Source organism: Harpia harpyja, chromosome 3 (assembly GCF_026419915.1).
Source record: "Harpia harpyja isolate bHarHar1 chromosome 3, bHarHar1 primary haplotype, whole genome shotgun sequence".
Classification (NCBI taxonomy): domain Eukaryota; kingdom Metazoa; phylum Chordata; class Aves; order Accipitriformes; family Accipitridae; genus Harpia; species Harpia harpyja.
The window spans coordinates 29,371,008-29,389,467 of record NC_068942.1 but is presented as its reverse complement, the minus strand read 5'-3'; positions in this window follow the sequence as shown (position 1 = coordinate 29,389,467).

The following is an 18,460-nucleotide window of genomic DNA, read 5'->3' as shown; positions in this document are numbered from 1 at the left end:
TAAAAACAATTTTTAAAAAGTCTAAGAACCCAAGCAAGCAAAAATAACTGGAATTGTAATATTTACCATTTCAAATGTTAATTGTTTAAAGTTTCAGAAATTTCATGTAAATATTTGAATATTCCTTTCTTTTTTACACAGCTCTCCAATATTTCAAATTAAATGTGAGCTCATACAGGAGTGTAATGGTGCTTTGGTTCAGGTTCTCGCTTAACATATGAGAGGTACATCTGTCTACTACCTTGCTTCTCTGTACATTACATGTCTGAAAATCTTATTCTTCAACAAAGATGACCAAGCCAACGCACATGATTATAAATCATATCTCACTAATCCCTACACAATGGCATGATTAGACTTTCCGTATTTAGAGATGATAAACCTTCTCGTAGGACATTAGCTTACGGAGACTTTCTTGTTATAACAGAAAGCCTAAAGCCCATGACATTACATTTCAGGCTGTTTTACTTTGTCACATCTCTGTCGCCTCAATATTCCAGATCATCTAATTCTTTCTATATGGTGTCCTGATCCTCTTTTGTTTGACCATGTTCTCCTAAATGAAATACATTAAGTCCTTAATCATTTAATACTATGGTGACGGTTATCATTTTTTGTTACAAAGCTTTGAGTTTTTGTTTAAAGTATGAAATTACACTTCATTAACAGTTCCATTACCCATTGTGGATTCATACCTGGCTTTAATTCACCCTCTTTATTGAAAATTTACCCAAATTTGTCATTTTTTTGGGTGTACATTGAACGATGTCCAAGGCAGCAAATTTCTCATAATAGCTCAGTTCAACGTGTAGGAATATCCAACTTTGGGCCTTTCACCTGAGTTGGTTAAGTAGTAGAGAATCTGCTGCCCAAATTACTTGTTGAACATTTTTTATTTCTCTGTTGTACATAGGATTATATTCATCTTTATCTGGGAAAAGAAAAGAAAGGACTATTCTTTCAGGTATTCATGAAAGCATTCTCCTTTCTTTCATTTTTCTCCAGTCAGTAGAAAAAATGGAAAAATTACATATCCAGTAAAAGACAGGCATTATATAAATTCCTGTGATAAGTATATTAGCATGTATTTATTCTTTGTTCTATTTCTGTGTTCTCACTGACATATTCAGCTGGATTCACAAATAAGTGTGATATGCAAAAGCATTCTCATAAGTTGCCTTGCAGCTCCAAATAGGTAGCTAAGCTCGCTCTGACCGTGTTGGTGTGTCCGCAAGGCACAGTGTGGAGCAGTGGGAAGGGACTAACTCAGATCCCCAGAATAATATAGCTATGGTATATGTAATGGTATGTCACTGCATCCAAACTTAACACTTCTGTCTTTCAACGAAGGGTCAGGCTTTCACACATATAATAAATAACTAACTAATTAAAAATATAAATATTGCCTAGATAATACCCTTGAGATTATATATATTATAGAGTGAACCCTACTGCAAAATTTCCTTTTTTCTCACACCTCTCCTGCCAATAAGTTCTCCCCTTAATCCCCGTCATTTTTTATCTTCCTTAAAAAATTCCTACATTTGAGTCCACTCTGTTTTCCCTTCTGAGTAGGTGTAATTACCATAGGGTGCCAGACTTTTCATTCCTGATGATTTTCAAAGAATATAGGCTATGTGAGGTACTATATATATCTCTATCTCTATCTCTATATCTATATCTCATCTGAGTGGGTTGCATGCAATACTTCCCTGATTTGGCTATACTGTTTCCCGAGAGGAATTACCATATGCTACACCTGTAGGGAGGTTAAATTTCTTTTATATTATCTGAAGTCTCTATGCCATGCTCCAGACTTTAAGACAGACATCCTCTGTGGCCAACTACAAGCAATCTATATAACTCCAGCCCTAGATGCTGATACCAGTGTTGGTGGGAATATCAGGGAGAGGAGAGGAGAAAGAGAGAGGAACAGATACGGGTGAAGAAAATGAAATGTGCATTTTCACCAAACTATGACATTTTCATAGGTAAAAATTAGTACTTTTCTACATACAAGCTGCAAGTGCCTGTCTGGAAGCTGGGAAGGGGGGGGTTAAAAGAAGCACCATTTGAGGGGCGAGAGGTAATTATAGAATGGGAGAGAATGAACGCAAGAAGTGCAATCATGCAAAGGGGAGTACTCCATGGAGCATGTGCAAGTAGTTGCCCTGAAACTTCTGCTGGGGTAGGTGGGCTCTCCCCCCCTCGCTTATTTAGCTGGTGGCTGATATCTTTCAGGAGGGGCATTTAATTTCTGAACACAGCCTTCTCAGTGGGGCTGTGATTTTAAACTTAGTGTGTAATGGAGTGTATTACCATTTACCATATGATGAGATGGCCTTGTCTGTCAGCCAGGGAGCTGCTTAATGTTATATATGGGTCAAATGAGCCAAAAAAAGAGAGAGGGAAAAAAAGAATCAAGAACTTTGAGCCCTTTAGCAAAAGGGGAAACTTCCCCTATGGCAAGGAGCCAGGTCATTTTTTTAAAAGATCCATTTTCTCCTGAAAATTGATTGAGCAGCACTAAATAACTTAAGATAAAAGAACTCCAAGGGCAGGGTAATTTCTGCTGAATCAGCCTTTGCAGTGATCACAGTAGCAGGTGTCCTTTTGGCAGAAATAATTTTTTAGTATTTGCAAATGCATTTATTTGCATGAAAAGATGGCTATTCTCCAAGCATATCAGAGCGCTAAAGCCTTTCCTTGTGAATATTTGTACACAATAAATGAGGAAGCATTATAAAAGCCAAATCAATCAGATGTTCAGAATTTGACTGGTTGTTCCCAAACATAGTTTTGCCGTGGCTGAATTGATCCATTTGAAGATGTAACATTATTTGCAAAGCTTACATGACATCTGGCCATGTAAAAGCAGATAAATACTGAAGCTAAAAATGCAGAGATTTGTTGCGCTAATCTTATGTCTCAGCTTGACTCGGCGAAGGTGTTTATTTTTTAGCAACTTTGACCAGAAAAGCAAAATAGTAAGTTCAGTTTCAGTCCTTGAAGAGAGCTTTACGGTAACCATGAAAAGTACCATATAGACAAAATGGCAATTGTTCCCGTTGTTCCTAACATTGGTCTTCTAAATGATAATTGTTTAAATCCAAGCTAATTATCCTAGAATCCTTTTATAATCAACATTGAGCAGAATGCATCTTTGAAAGGCTGTTCAGCTTGGGTAGCTGAAAAATTCCAGAGCATGATTAATCATGTATTGCACTCCATTGACTTAAAAGGAGCCTGGGTGATGTATTTAAATGTAGACAATCTTTCTGACACTTAAGTGACATTAATTCCACCTGAACTATATAAGCCGTTGTTCTGATAAACATATGGAAACACGGAAGTTTGATTAGAAATAGCAGAAGTGAAGATCTTTTCCATCAGTCACATGGTCAGCCTATTTTTGATCAGTAGTCTTACACTTGTAGAGTAACAGACAGCTCCCCCCACAGAAGCTGTATGTTCCCAGATGAGTGCAGTACATGTGGAAATCATCCCTTTGAATCTGGTTAGTACCGCCCTTTACCTAAATCTGAGAACCACAGGGCTTAAATCAGTGCCTAGCGTTTCTACAGCTGAACTGGCAGACCTACATTTAAGATTAATTTGATTCTTATCTATAACGTATTGTGTATGCTGCTTTTAAAAGCAGACACATGGTTAGATGCACGATCTGCAACAAGAAGTTGACTAAAGGTCTGTGTGTGGCTGTTAAAAGATGCCTTCTCATATTATCTCATTGTATTTTTATGACAGGACCTGCATAGTCTTATAGTTTTGTCTCATGTACAATTTTGCTGCAGGTACAAAGCAGCCTCTAAAACCATGTAGTAAGTAGATCTAAAAATAACTGTAGACAGGAAAGAGGCCCTGGAGAAATCTGAAACAGACATGAAATAGGAACAAAGTAAATGACACTTGCTGTTCACCCATGGATGTTTACCAAAAAAGACAGCATCTGCCATTTTCATCACTCAGATCTGATTTAATCAGATCAATATACAACTGCCCTGGAGTTCACAGTAAGCATAATGCTGTGAATCCCTCCCATCTTAATTCTTACTCTTAAGATTTTCTTCTTAAAGCCAAAGTATGTCTCAAGAGAGAAATTTCTGGAATGTTTCTATGGACGATGGTGAATTTTCAATATCAAAGATGAACCAGAAGTTCAGGCCTTCTGATTAACCCCACCGATCTTAAATCCATATCCATAAGCGCCCCGTGGTGTTACATTTTCTTGTCAGTCTCCTGTTTTCTTGACAGCTGCTGTGATTTGCTTTCAGTGGGAGTATGTTAGCATTTAACCGGTAATTTGATGTCATCTGAGGATCCTCTGATAGGAAAAAATCTTTCCTCTCATACTGCGTTAACATAATGGGAAAAAGCGCCAAGGAAAGTGCCCAGGTTCTAACCCACAAATGGTGACTTTCTGTATTGCTTCCGTAGCGTAAGGTATCTTTCTGTATTGTCAGGTGTACAGGCTATCTTTTGATTCATTTTGTTGTTGTTGTTGAGTTGTTGTTTCTCTTTTTTTTCTCTTTCTTACTTTTTATGTTTGAAACATCAGGAATCCCACGTCTTCATATGCTCTTTTTGTTAGAGAAACCTGCTCAGATCAGACGACTAAAACCAGTTCTGACACACAAACCTGTAACTCATGCTGCCACTCTCTCTCTTCTCTGCTCTGTTCAGCAAAGGCAGGAGGTAGTTGGTGTTACGTGGCCTCTCTCTCTCTAGTAAGTGTACCTGTGATGGTAAGGACAGAGTTACAGCTCATGTAACAGCCCTTCCTAACATCAACCTTGGGTTCTCTGAAGAGCTTAAGTAGAGCTGCCAATAAAGGGACCAGACTGATGGTTTGATACGCTGGTGGCTCCCCTGGTGTTCAGTTGGACAGCCTCATCTGACTTGGCTTCACAGAAGAACCCATAATTTGATAATTATAATGTAGAAAATAAACAACAATAATAATAATTTTTAAAAAACAGCCCCACAAAGACAACTTGAGAAATTCAAATGTATCGTAGAGATCTAGAAAACTGTAAAACCTTTCATCACGCCTTTGTCTTACTGTTTGTCGTGAAATGTAAATTTATGGAGCTGTAGAGTGGCTTATCGAAGTTTCTACACAGCCGTGTAAAAAATATAATTGGGTGAATGGCTCAGTTATTTGGAAGCCTGGATTAATAGTGGGGAAATAATTAGTTCTGGTCATAAACTAGAAAAGAAAGCATAAACACTCTGTCATTTTAATCACCAATTCTATTATTTTGAATTTAATAAATGGTGTCAAATTAAGAAAGTTGGCCGATATGACAAAATACAAGTTTGGGGGATGTTATCATACACCTGAGATATACTGCTCCTGTTTAATATTTTACAAGCCATCTTTATTATCCTCTCACACAACATCAGAACAAATCTGCATCTGTTAAGGTGAATTTTATTTGTCATTCCTGAGTCTAAGTATTCCCTTGTTCTTTTCTTGTATTGAAAAAATGATCCATTACAGAACACATGGCAAATACTTATTAAGATTTATTTTATTTTTTATTGCCTTTGCAACATTTGCTTTTTAGCTCTGGTTATAAAACCTCAAATCTTCTTCAGTTTGGAACTTGACATCTACTAGTAAAAGGGCAAAATGAAATACAAGCTAGCAAAGTATAAGGTTTATGTTAGCTTATGTTTTCTGAAAAAATCACACAACAGCAAATATTTCGGGCACCACAGAATTTCCAGGCTGTATAATTCAATTGTAATCATTCTGAAGCAATAGACAGAGAAAGCAACAGATCTATATGTATGCAGGAATATACAGTAGCTTTTGAAGAACAGATTATACACAGAAATGAACATTCTGATGATAAGCAGACAATTATATGTTAACGTGTATGTGTGAACACTTCAAAACTTGATTACTTTTGATTTTTGGAACTAATTGCTTAAACCACAGTCTACAGCAGATATGGAAACTATCTAATATGCCCCAGAGAAGTACTGATATGATGTGGATGTTCATATACTCTGGTGTGGGCTAAGTTAGTCCTCTGGTTAAAGAAAAAAAGAAACAATGTGAGTTGAGAAGTATAAATTCCTTATATAGTCAATGTAGAGAGGTTGGTGTCTGGAAACGGCCAAATAAAACCATTTGCTTCTAAAGAGAGATGTCCAGATTGAAGCTGCCAAAATTAGAAACCACTATAAAACTTGTATGCTTCTCATTTTCTAATACTGGCTTAATTATATATTTTTTGTCACAAGGTTCACAGAGGTGTTTGTTTGGTGGGTTTTTTTCCTAAGTGTTCAGCATTTCCATTTCACACCTCGGACTTCTGGAAGCAATCCATCGTGTTGACTCATCGTGTTTACTTCATTAGTGTTGCAATAAGCAAGCCAGGTAACAAAGTACCTGACTAATTATGCCTGCAGATTATCATGAGCAGAAAATGGAAACTGCTTCCCAAAATCAAGCTCTAAGGAAAACAAGGAGTATAGAATTTTCATAACTGCTTTTCAGTACTGTATATGTTTGTTGTTTCAGGAGTCCACAATAGTCAGAAAGCTATCTGTGAGAATCAAAATACTCACCCAGAACTTAAACACTGTCACAGTGACTCAAACACAGCAGTTAGTCAAAACAGAGCACGGAAAAAAGAAAGAAAAGCTATGATTCTACCAGAAACTGCGGGACATGTTAAGCACTACAAACAGGAGGAATTAAAATTCTGATGCCTCATTCTTTTTTACGTAGAACTTAATGAGAACAGAAAATAGCACAACATTAATCCATTCTTGTGACAAACCTTGCAACACAAATGGGAACTGGTACAAACTGATCTGTCCTTGTTATTATCTTCTTGTAACGCCACGATCCTCTGCAGTTACCCAAGTGCAAAGTCATACAAACTATTAGCTTTCAAATCAAATTGTACTGTTGGCAGTGGGTCCAGTTAACCGAAACTGCAGTTTCTGTTTTACTAAAAATAGGCAAATAATGAGATACAATGTGCTGAGCCATTTGAATTCAGTCAACAGTAATGGATAGTTCATAGTTAAGCAAAGGGCTGACTTTAACTCTTGGGTGTCTTTTGCTTTCAGGGCTGATTTTTCCACAGAGTTTGTGTGTATGTCACTATGTATCTGCAAGCTTTGGGTTAATTAGATGCTTTTGTATTTAAGTACAAAGAAACTCTGAATGACACTATTTATGCTAATTGAGTTGTGTGGGATGTAGTGAACATTTCAAAAAAGGCTACGTGGCTATATATCACAGGATTGGAGATTCAAGGTTATTTCAATATACAAGAATGTTTCTGCTTAAACACTACCATAAGAGAGGCCAAGCTGATCAGCTCAAGGCATGTCTCTGAAGTATTCCAGTTGATTACATTTACCCAGGGTTGCTTCCTCACCTACAACAGTCTCTAATGTCTTTGTGATATTATAGAAAAGGTTAAATATTCATCTCTGATTCTTTGCCTCTTCTGAAGCAAAGGAAATCCCATTTTGCAAAATTACCTTCTTTTTGGAAAGTCAAGATTACTGAGAAATATTAGTCAAGATTTTAATTTTCACCTTCTTGATGAATAAAGAGAAAAGATCTGAATGTGCTTTATTATCATTTTCAGAGAAGTTTAGCACAGCATTAGGAGAGTGTTATGATATTGATTGGCCTAGAAAAGAGAAATATACCTGTAAAAATGAAATATCAGGTATACCTCAACGATTTCTTAATTCACTCGTTTCTCAAAAGTGGCAAACTTGTGGGGTTCCTCATTTGAAATGTGTTAAAAGCATTTATTTTTTAAAAAAATAGGGCTCATCTTGTTTTTCCCTCCCTTATTAATCCACATGTAATACATCTCCAGCACTGATATACACCACATTGATGGGCACATTTTTCAAAAAACCTCTTGATTTCCCGAAGCGATTCAAATTTAGATGAGACTAAATACGATAAACAAGACAAAATGTCTGAAAGAGTAGAATTAAGAGGAAAAAAAGAAAATAGTACAAGCTATTTCAAACAGTTATAATGTGTACTATAATAGAAATGACAAATTTATCAAGCAGAGGTTGATCCTGAGAAAATGATGAGCTGGTTGACATAGGTTTTAGTTAATAAAGAATGAAAAGAAGTGTAAAAGAATTAAAACCACTTACCACTGTGTATGGATAACAACTAGTTAGCTTTGTTTAGTGCTTAAGTACCTGGCTAGGGTTATTTAGAAAGATTATGAATTTGGTTGATGAAGGTATTTGTGCTGATCTGAATTCTTCAACCCTGTGAGACATTTAATTTGGAATTATATCTGCTTAAAAACTAAAAATCGATAAACAAATATAAAACTTTACTATCTTAAAATTCAAATGTTTATTTAAAAATGGGAAGGCCAGTTCTTACTGGCTACATTTGTGTCACTGGATCTAAAAGAGCTTCCCTGCTCTGGCTTCAGGTATATGACTTGGTTTTATCAAGGTGAATCAAGGTGTATCCCCCACCCCAGTGCACACCACAGCCCCCTGTCCCATGTTCGCATCAATGGAAACTATGATGTACAAGCTGAAAAGAAACATTATTTTTGAAAATCACATTCCTCTACTGATACTTCACAATTTTTTAATTAAAGTTCAGAGACAGACCTTTTATCAGGCATGCTGGGACTCTCACCATGTTTGGGTAAAGTATTCCTTTGAATGCACCAAACATTCTCTTTTAAGAAACATTTCCTTGCCATTTGCGTGACTTTCCTGTGATCCGCAGAACTGCAGTATTTGAATTAAACCTACATATTTGAAAATCCACATATTTAAAATCCACCTATTTTGTCCATTTTCAGTTCTTGTATGCTTAGTCTTCTCTTCTAAAATGATGGTCAGTTAATTGGAAATTATGCACATGCACAGCTGGAGGTTGTTAATGACTCCCTGCTAACTCACATAACTTGCTTTTTCAAAGTTTAGCTTTACATTGCTATCCTATTTCAAAAAAGAGTGCATTTGACTAGGCCAAAGACTCTATTTTTTTCTTCTGGGCTGGGTTTTGTCACTCACATTTGTAATTCCCTTCCAGCTACGCTTCAAATGTACTCTTGACCTGAAACATAAATAAAATTGTCTGCGCTTTTGCAGACACATTAATCCTACTGTGGTAATTGTGTGTACGTAAATTGTTATAGAGACACTCACAGACTCATGGACAAAGTGTTTGTTAAAAGGCAAAACTAATTTATTGGGATCTCGGCAAAGGATCACACTCACATGGGAAATCAAATCCCTGGAGCAGCATGGTCAGTTCTGTCTGGTGGCAATGGGAGTCTCCACTGCAGGGATCATTGCAGTGGCATCTTCAGCTGGATTGGATGAGATTCCAGCTGCTCCGTGGTCCTACGTGACCACTCCAGCATACGAATAATCCACTGCTATTGATTACCTTAACTACATACAAACCATCTCTCAAATAGCTCAACTATGTACAAAATGCTGTCCTATGTGACCATTTTTGTATCTGCATGAGCAGTTTTCTATCAGCTCTTTATAAATATTATGTCTATGTATAGTTTGATCAGTTCTCCAGCAGGAACTGCCTGGGGGTTTTGGGGATACTTCACATGGGATATTAATCAGCACATTTAAGGACAATGTTTGGACAAGGCACAGAAGGACCTGCCTGGGGGAATTGCTAGAACTGTCCAAAATTTCCACCTGGAGAACTTCTGTAAAAATCAGGCAGCCGCCTGATGGTGAAGGTGGCCAGTGGTGCGGTCGGTCAACCGGTTAAAAGTAGGTCCTTTCTCTCAAACCAGTTATCTCACGTGTGCAGATGGCTGGCTGGGGAGTTCCTGCACCACCCAGGGAATTAATGTCACAGCCCTGATGCCCAGCCCCACCACTGTTGTAACTGAAGGGCAGACTGGAATTTCAACTTGTAACTCAGTAATAACTAGGATTTGTAGCATTTGCCACATAATAGATCAATGAAAATGCTTTGGCATATGTAAGGTTAAAAAATAAATATACATATCCAAGGAAAATATGATTGAAGTAAGAATAGAGCATGATTATGGTTGGGTTTTTTTAATTCTGTAGAAGAGTAGGATTTCCTTATCACTGGCAAGCAGGGTCAGTATATATATGTAAGAAGTGCAGAAAATCTCAAAACATGCATGCAGATTCGAACAGCACTTCCAGTTCTTTCTATCTTGTATTATAAAACCACACTCCCAGAAAATCTTTTGTGTAGGCTAACGTTTGTCTTCACCCTTGTTGTGATGGATTTATTTTTTGTTCATGCTTTTTGGCAACTGACCACAAAATACAGCATACATGATGCATTGAAAAAGGACAGTCTTTGGGAGGATGCAAAATGGACAACTAAGCATTTCTTAGCACTAAAAGTAAGAAAATTGTTTCTTACTTTTTGACCGCCTGTTCTACTGAGATTTGCTTTTGCTGACATACTTTTACATTTATTTCTTTTGTAACAGAGAAAAGATCAAGGCTACAGGAGCAATGTATTATTGCATTTATTTATAAAGTTATTATGCATGCAATATAGTAAGCACTTAAAAATTCACTGTTTGAGTGCTAATAAAACTGAGCCCGGTTGTATTGGTTCAGTCCAATTCACTGATTTTTTTTTTCCTTCCTTGATTTGTTTTGTTTCTGGCTTTTATTTATTTCCTTGCCATACATCCTTGTTTGCTGAGAGATTTGTGTGGATAAAATAAAAACCTGCTTTGCTGTCATTGGTTTATTCTGATGCAATCCTCTCCAAACGCATGGAAAATCCAGCTAGAAGGCAAGTTTTTTTAAGCCTACAGTGCCCCTTTCCCTTAGCCTCCACCAGCTATGCAAATTAAAGAAACCTTAAATTATTTTCTACCCTATCAGAGCACCAAGCAACTTGTTTCCTTGGGCAATGACACTTTCACTCCCTGTGGACTGCCCTTTTACACAACCTTCATGCTTAGTTGTGTGCAATCTTTATCTTTTACCTCTGTTCCCTCTCCTTTCCTGTTTTCTTAGCTATAATTGAACTCCATCACACAGAATTTCTTTATGTTGCTGTCTTCAGACCGTTTCAACTTTGTGTCTGTTCTCCAAATTTTTAAAATTTTATCAAGTATTTTTTCCTTCAGTTTTTCCCAATAATTTTAATAAACATTTTAGGGATATATCTTCAGTTTATAGCTCTCTGCAGTTCTGTGTGTTTCCCCTGGGTCTGTTCACCTCATGGCATCTCTGTAATTCTGTTCTCTCAATTATATTTTAGCATGCAAAAACAACGGGAGATAAAGTCTCCTCAGATGTTAGACAAAACCTGCCACAGATCTTACTAAAATTTTCTGCCAATAATGATTTTGCTGATAAGCCTCATAATTACTAACACAATACGTTCTTTCATATAATGTGTAGAAAATTATAACAACCTGATTAAGATACTGACAGTGTTACAATGCTGCTTGCATTCATTATGGAGGCTGGACAAGCCACCAAAGTGACTGACGAGTAATTCCATTATCTAGGAGACTTCATGGTTTTTTCAAGGGTAAAATTATGTGTGGCTCAAAGATGATTGCCTTCAGGGTAAAATTCCACGCACTTTCCTACCTATGAATCCCACGCACCAGAGCAGCTCAGTTACAATTTCCTTATTTGGGAAATGAAGGAAATAATACTTAATCTCTTCACCAGAGCGGCTGTGTTTGTTATCCTAGAGAAGCACAAGAATCATAGCTCAACTGATCCTTTTATGTCCACCTCAGAGCACCCAAACAGTTTAAACATGATTCAGCCTACTCATTTCTATATTAAGTACCAAATGTCTTGGAGGGTGATTGTATTGCAGAAGGCAGATGACTGCCAGTGTGGTTGTTTTTCTAATTAATCCCTAAGGAAACTAAGTGCTGTGATCTGAAATTTTGACCAGTCTAAGAAAGAAATGAACTTTAAAAAAGAAAAGCTTTGTTATCAGTAAAATGTAGGTATGCAACATGATATGTAATGCTTTGGGTACGAGTTAATGTATAGTGAATATTAAGAGATACTTCTTCAGTAAGTGTAGTTCTGCACGCAGATATGTAACAGACAAAAGACTGTCCTTGTCTTGCTTAAACAAGAAGCTGTATAATGTCTGTGATTAGGATAGTTCAAATTTGATCTGCTAAAAACCTCCACTTACATGATTTCCATGTCCAGAAGTGCAAGGACTGACTCTGATCATTTTTCCTACAAAAAAGAAATGCCTTCTGTTTGACAGTTAGTAAAATGAAGAGAATTTGGCAATTGAGGAAGGCCGTTCACTTGTACGACTTCTTTGTGTTATGGCACGCCTGGGGATATCTCTGAATTTGCAGCTGAGGCATTCCACAGCCTAAAATATCTTGTACCAAAGGACTTCCTTGCTGAACAAAGAATAGAACTAACTGCTTTCAAACAGACTGAGGCAATTCAACACTTTCAGAGCAGCCAAGCGAGGGGGCTTTTCATTATTTCATGGTCCTGCCAAAGTTAGGAAGTGTAGTGAACCCATGTAAAAAACATTTGCCAGACAGGAGGACAGAACCCTTTTGGAACAAATCAAGGGGAGACCAATATTCTTCTGGAATGGTAACTACAGCCTAGGTCACTTTTAATGGTGGTTAGAGGCCTAAATTTAGGTTTCTGAATCAAGCCTGTGGGTGACCAACGGCCAAGGCTTAAGCTATCTGTAACTCAAAGCTCAGTTCTTTGCAGAACGGCTGTGCAACATTCAACCAGTTTTATCACAAAGGTTGCTGCCTGGCTGCGAGAGACTATGGAAGGTAAAGCCAGGCAGGATAAGTAGAGTGAAAACATAGAAACAGAACCGTTGAGATGGTAATAGCAACTGAGGGTTCTAGAAGAAAAACACCAACACAAAAAAATGTATAAAACCCTAAGTTAAAAAAAGCAGGGAGATGGGAGTTCTCAACTTGGCAATATCAAGGATTAGGCCGTTCCAAGGAGCAATGGAAGCCAACTCCTCCCCAGATGACTGAGAGCTGAGTTAGCAGTAGGCTAGGATAGTGAGAATATCAATGCTTAGCCCAGTATCCTGCAAGTCCTAGCTCTCAGCTGTATCTATTAGCCAGTAAATAGCTTCTGGGTGCTCATGAGAATGTGCATCTTGCTCTCAGAGCCTCCTTGTGCACAGCGAAATATGCCTGGAAAAAAGTGTGGTTCAGTGAGGGAAGGTTGCACCAGGAGACTACTTCAGAATGAGCTGAATCACTCTCCAGAGGTTAACTTTCAGGCAGGTAATACGAGAGATACGTACAGCTGATCTTTAGAGCAGCCTTAGCGCGGCTGTGAACAGATAAATCAATCAATGCAACCAGCCAGCCAATGCGGGATCTTTTGTTCTTTGATATCCACATCTTCTAGTCTGGTAGAAGTGGTTAAAAAATTCCCTTACAGCAGTTCATATCTTTGGGGGAGAGATTTTTCCTCTGGTTGCCTGCTCAGGGAAACATTGCTTTATTCTTTGTTAGACCACATTGTCAATTTATTTTCTTTGCAGGGGTTGTGGACAGATTTATACTTTTAGTTTATTTTTTGCAAACAGAAGATGAAATTCTTTTTGTGTGTGTGTGTGTGTAGCCCCAGAAAGACAGGACTAAACAGGCAGATACAGTGCTTATGCTTTTACACAATCCTGTTAGTACCTTCCTAATTAACTTGCCATCGGTCTGAAGGGTTTTGAGCCTCCATTTGCTTAAAACAGCACAAAATCTGGATTTATTCAACCTCACTTTAGGCTTCAAAGTGAGATATTTGTGTTAGGAGCATAGGCACTCAAGGCTCCCTCTATACTTGTTGGAGAGAAGTAGGCTCTCCACAGCATGATTCAGATCTTAGCTCATTTGAATTTCTCTCTTGAGGTGTCATTCTGTTAAGTACAGAAATAGCTTATGCCATTTTTGTGCCTAGGTTAGGCTCCTCAGGAAGGTGCCAAAAGCTAAGTGGAATGAATCTAGATTAAATTTTCTGACAAAGAGTTTAGGTTAAAAGAAAAAAAACAGTCCTTCCAATGAAATACATCATACCTGAAAGCTGTTCACTTACTCAAAAGGGAGAATAAACTTTAGACTTCCTTTCAAGCTTACTCCCTAATTTCCAGGAGCATATGGCCTGTTAACTCACCTGGCTGCAGTTGCGTTCAATACTAACTTGTGTGCCTACGTTGCCCTGTCAGCCAACAGATTGGTACTTCATTGCTTGAGAGTTACATGCTGATGTGCTATCAGTGTTCAGACCACTGTGTATATTTTTGCTCAGTTCTTCTGCTATGAGTTGCAAGGTTATGCAGGGTCTTGGGTTTGATTCTCCTCCCCGAAGGTCTGAAGAGCTGACACTCTCAGCCATCTAATTCCATGAGAGCAAGGAATGCAATCAGAACCCAAACTGCCTGAAATAATGGTATATTTGATCTGACTTACAAAAGATATGTGTTTTTCCAAGTATTATTGCAACACTTCCTCAAAGTGCTACAGTTAAAGCCAAAGTGTCAGAATGCAGCACACCTCCAGACATCGGTGCTTTGTAAAACAAAACAAAACAAAATAAAATTAAAAAATGGAACGGGAGTCCTCCCAGCTACAGCTTCTATATGTTTCTGAAGATTTTTTGGTCTAGAAATGATATAACTCTTTGTCAAAATTGGGGCAGAAATTCTACTTTGTTCAGATCTAGGACACAGAGCTCACACTGTGTAGTAGCCATAAGAACTGGATGAATTATTGATGAGCAAAACCAGAATATTAATTCACAGAGGAGTAAGATATTTTTGTTTTTAACGTCTTCTCATGCCAGTGATAAAATATCCTATATCATTTGGTATGTGCCTCATTAAATATCTGCATCCCATGCCTTTCAAAACTCAAGCTTTAGTGCTTTCTAGCCTCTATTTCAGCTTTAAATGCTGGCAGTGAAATCAAGATACATGAATTATTAAGAGCAAAGATTTTGCTAAAATGACGGGCATTCAGTCCCTCTGTCTAGCATTCATAAGTCCTTCTATTCACACATTTTCCAACCTTACAAAAGCAATTGACACAGAGAGTTCAAATAAACTTATATTTTCTCCTTCCTCTATATTTTGGTTTTTATTTTAATTGTAGTCTGTTGTCTGGACTACAAAAAACATACAGAGAGAATAAGCATTTCGCAGATCATTTCTCTAGACCACAAGAGATCAAGGTCCTCTGTCTATAAGAGTTGATACTCATATTGCCCAGTTAGCTGGAAAATGCCTTAGCTACCAGACTGTAAAAAACTCTGGATTTTTTTTCTCTCCATCCTTCCTCCTAGATTGGCAATAGCAAATGAAAAAAAAAAAGTCTGATTTTGCAGCCTAGTAAAATAGCATTGTCCCTAAGATGATAAAGTTCTGAGTTTTGTTTCAGTGTTGCTTCATCAGTTTATCTGTTTAACCTTAAATGAAAATTCGTAAACCATCTTGAAGTATATGCATTCTAACCCATACTTTGTGGCACTGAAGTTTTATCTAAAATGAGACTTACCTAGAATTTAAAGAGAGTCTGCTATTACTCTCTAGAGCTGTTAAAATAAATGAAGTCCAGATAGGTGAGTTGGGGAAATAGACTTGGATTTCCTTGCCACTCAGGGTATTTCAGTCAAAGCAATGAAACAACTACCATTTTCAACAAGCAAAAGAATATCATGGAACCACAGAATAAAAAAATATTCTTGCCAGAAGGGACCTCTTGTAATCTAGTCCAACATCCTGCGCAAAGCCAGGTTGCAGAGGGCTGTGTCCAGTCAAGGCTTAATTGAATACCTCCAGGGATCAGCATTCCAATCCTCTCTGGGCAACTTGCTCCACGGTTTGGCCATCCGCATGCTACAAAAATTTCCAATATCTAATCAGAATTTTCCACGTTCTAACTTGCGTCCTTAACCTCTCACCCTATTACCGAGCACTTCCAAGAGGTGTCTGGCTCCATGTTCTCTGTATCCTCTGATCAGGTAGCTGCAGACAGCAATAAGGTCTCCTTCAGCCTTCTTTTCTCCAGCCTGAATCAACCCAGGTCTCTCAGCTTCCCCTTGTCTGTCGTGTGCACCAGCCCCATGGCAATCGTGGTGTCCTGTGCTGGACTAACTCCAGGACGTCTATGTCCTCTTCTAATGGGGAGCCCAAAACACAGCACTGTAGTCATGGTCTCGCCAGTGCTGAAGAGACGACAAGGATCACTTCTTTCAATCTGCTGGCTGCCCTGTTTGTACGGGCCACAAGGCAATTGGCCTTTGCTGCAAGGACGCGCTGCTGGTTCACGACCTGCTTAGTGTCTACCAGCTTCTGCAAAGCTGCTTTCCAGCTCGTCGACCCCCAGCGTGTACCAGTACATGGGTTTATTCCTCCCCCAGTGCAGATTTTTGCATTTGCTTTTATTGAACTTCCTGAGGTTCCTGTTAGCCCATTTCTCCCACCCATCCAGGTCCCTCTCAGTAACAGCCCTGCCCTCTAATAGGTAAGTGCTCTTCCCACTCTTTGGGGTTGTCTGCAAATTTGCTGAAAGCACACTCTGTCCCACCATCCAGGTTGTTAATAAAGACACGAAGATGTCTTGGTTCCAGTACTGATTCCTGAAGGACCCCACTACCTGCTGTCCAGAAACTGGACTTTCCACCACTAGTCACAGCTCTTTGAGTCCAGCAGTCCAGTCAATTTTCCACGCACCTTACTGTCCACATATTCACCCATATCTCAAAAGTTCAGTGCTAAGGAAACTATGGTGGACTGTGTCAAAGACCTTCCTGATGTCAAGGTATGAAGCACCCATTGCTCTTTCCCTGTTCACAGCAATAATCTCTTTGTCACAGAAAGCAGTTATGTTGACCAGGTATGAGTTACCCTCAGTAAATGCATGTTAGCTCCTTCCAGTTACCTTGTTGTTTTTCATATGTTTAGAAATAGCTTCTGATAGGATTTGCTCCATAACATTCCTAGGGATGGAGGTCAAACCTTTACCTGGATCTTCCATCTAGAAGATGGATGTGATGTTTGCCTTTTTCCAGTTATCAGAAAACTTCCCGGATTTCCATTAATTTTTGAAAATGATAAAGTTTGGCCCCTCAGCAACATCACCCAGCTCACCCGGTACCCTTGGATACATCCCATTTGGTCATAGAGGCTTGTCTATGTCTAATTGGCCAATATTTAAAAGCTAGAAATGAGAAGTCTATGTTGGAACCATCTCTGGGGACATCTGAATGCTAAGAGAACTTAAATATAAATGTAAACCTTTGTTTTAAATTTAAGCAGAGCAGATTTTGCTTATCAACTATAAAATCATTCAAAACATTATTTTGTTTGATTGGCTTATAGCTGATCTATTCTTCCCACAGACATCTTTGAGTCCTCCCAAGTAGAAAGGGAAGTCCTACCTAAATGGGAATTTCCTACCTGTCAAAATTTTGAGGATGAGAGAAAATGTATTTTTCAGTTAAGCTTTAAACCATTCCCAAGCCTTTAAACAGCTCTAGCTTCCATACCATATCATTCTACTTTTCCATTCTTTCTTCTATCATTTTTTTTCTTATGACATTCCCAACTATATCAACTGCCCAGCACCCTTTTCAGGCTTTGTAGGGTATTGGTTTGATAAAGGTCTGTTTTAAAATCTTTTTCTTTTACACATCTTTGGGTCATCCATATAAATTTCTACATGCTTTTACTACATCTTAGATTCATCAAACATATTTTCTGAACTTCAATACATAGACCAAAGATTTAATGATCTCTGCAATAAACTCCTATTTGAAGCAATAACAGGATGTATTGGAATAATGTTTATACTGCATCAACAGACATCTAAACCAAGAGAGATGTCTTTTGAACTCATGCCATTGTTATCAAAAATATTCCAAGCAAGTGACTTAATTCTATCATTCCAGTTTTGTGACCAAATTTGGTTTATTCAGTCAGGGGAAACTAAAGCTGTTTGTAATGCTAATTTATTTTGCACAAACCACTTTAAGTGGTGCAATCATTGGAAAGTAAAGAGCTATTAGACTGCATGCAATGAAAGGAAGAGTAAAGCATATTCTGCCCTGTAATCAGCTGTTGGTAAAGGATATATATTTTGGCTTTGAGTTATTAAATAAAAGTTTGGAACGAAGTGTAAAGGAAGGGAGAAAAAACAATTTATTTTGGGTCGATTGCATTGTTTGTTTTCTATGAGAACATAGCTGTGAATCATTACCTAGATTCCAGCTGACAGAAAAACAAAGGATTAGCAGTATGTAGACACATGTACACATTTAACTTAGTTAAACTCCCATACCTTTTTTCTGTAGCCCACTAAATACGATTTCTGCCCCCGCTGACAGGGCAGCGCAGGGGCTCAGGGCTCAGCCTGGCCATGGCCTGAGCTGGGTGTCCCTGGTTTAACCCCTGCGTCAC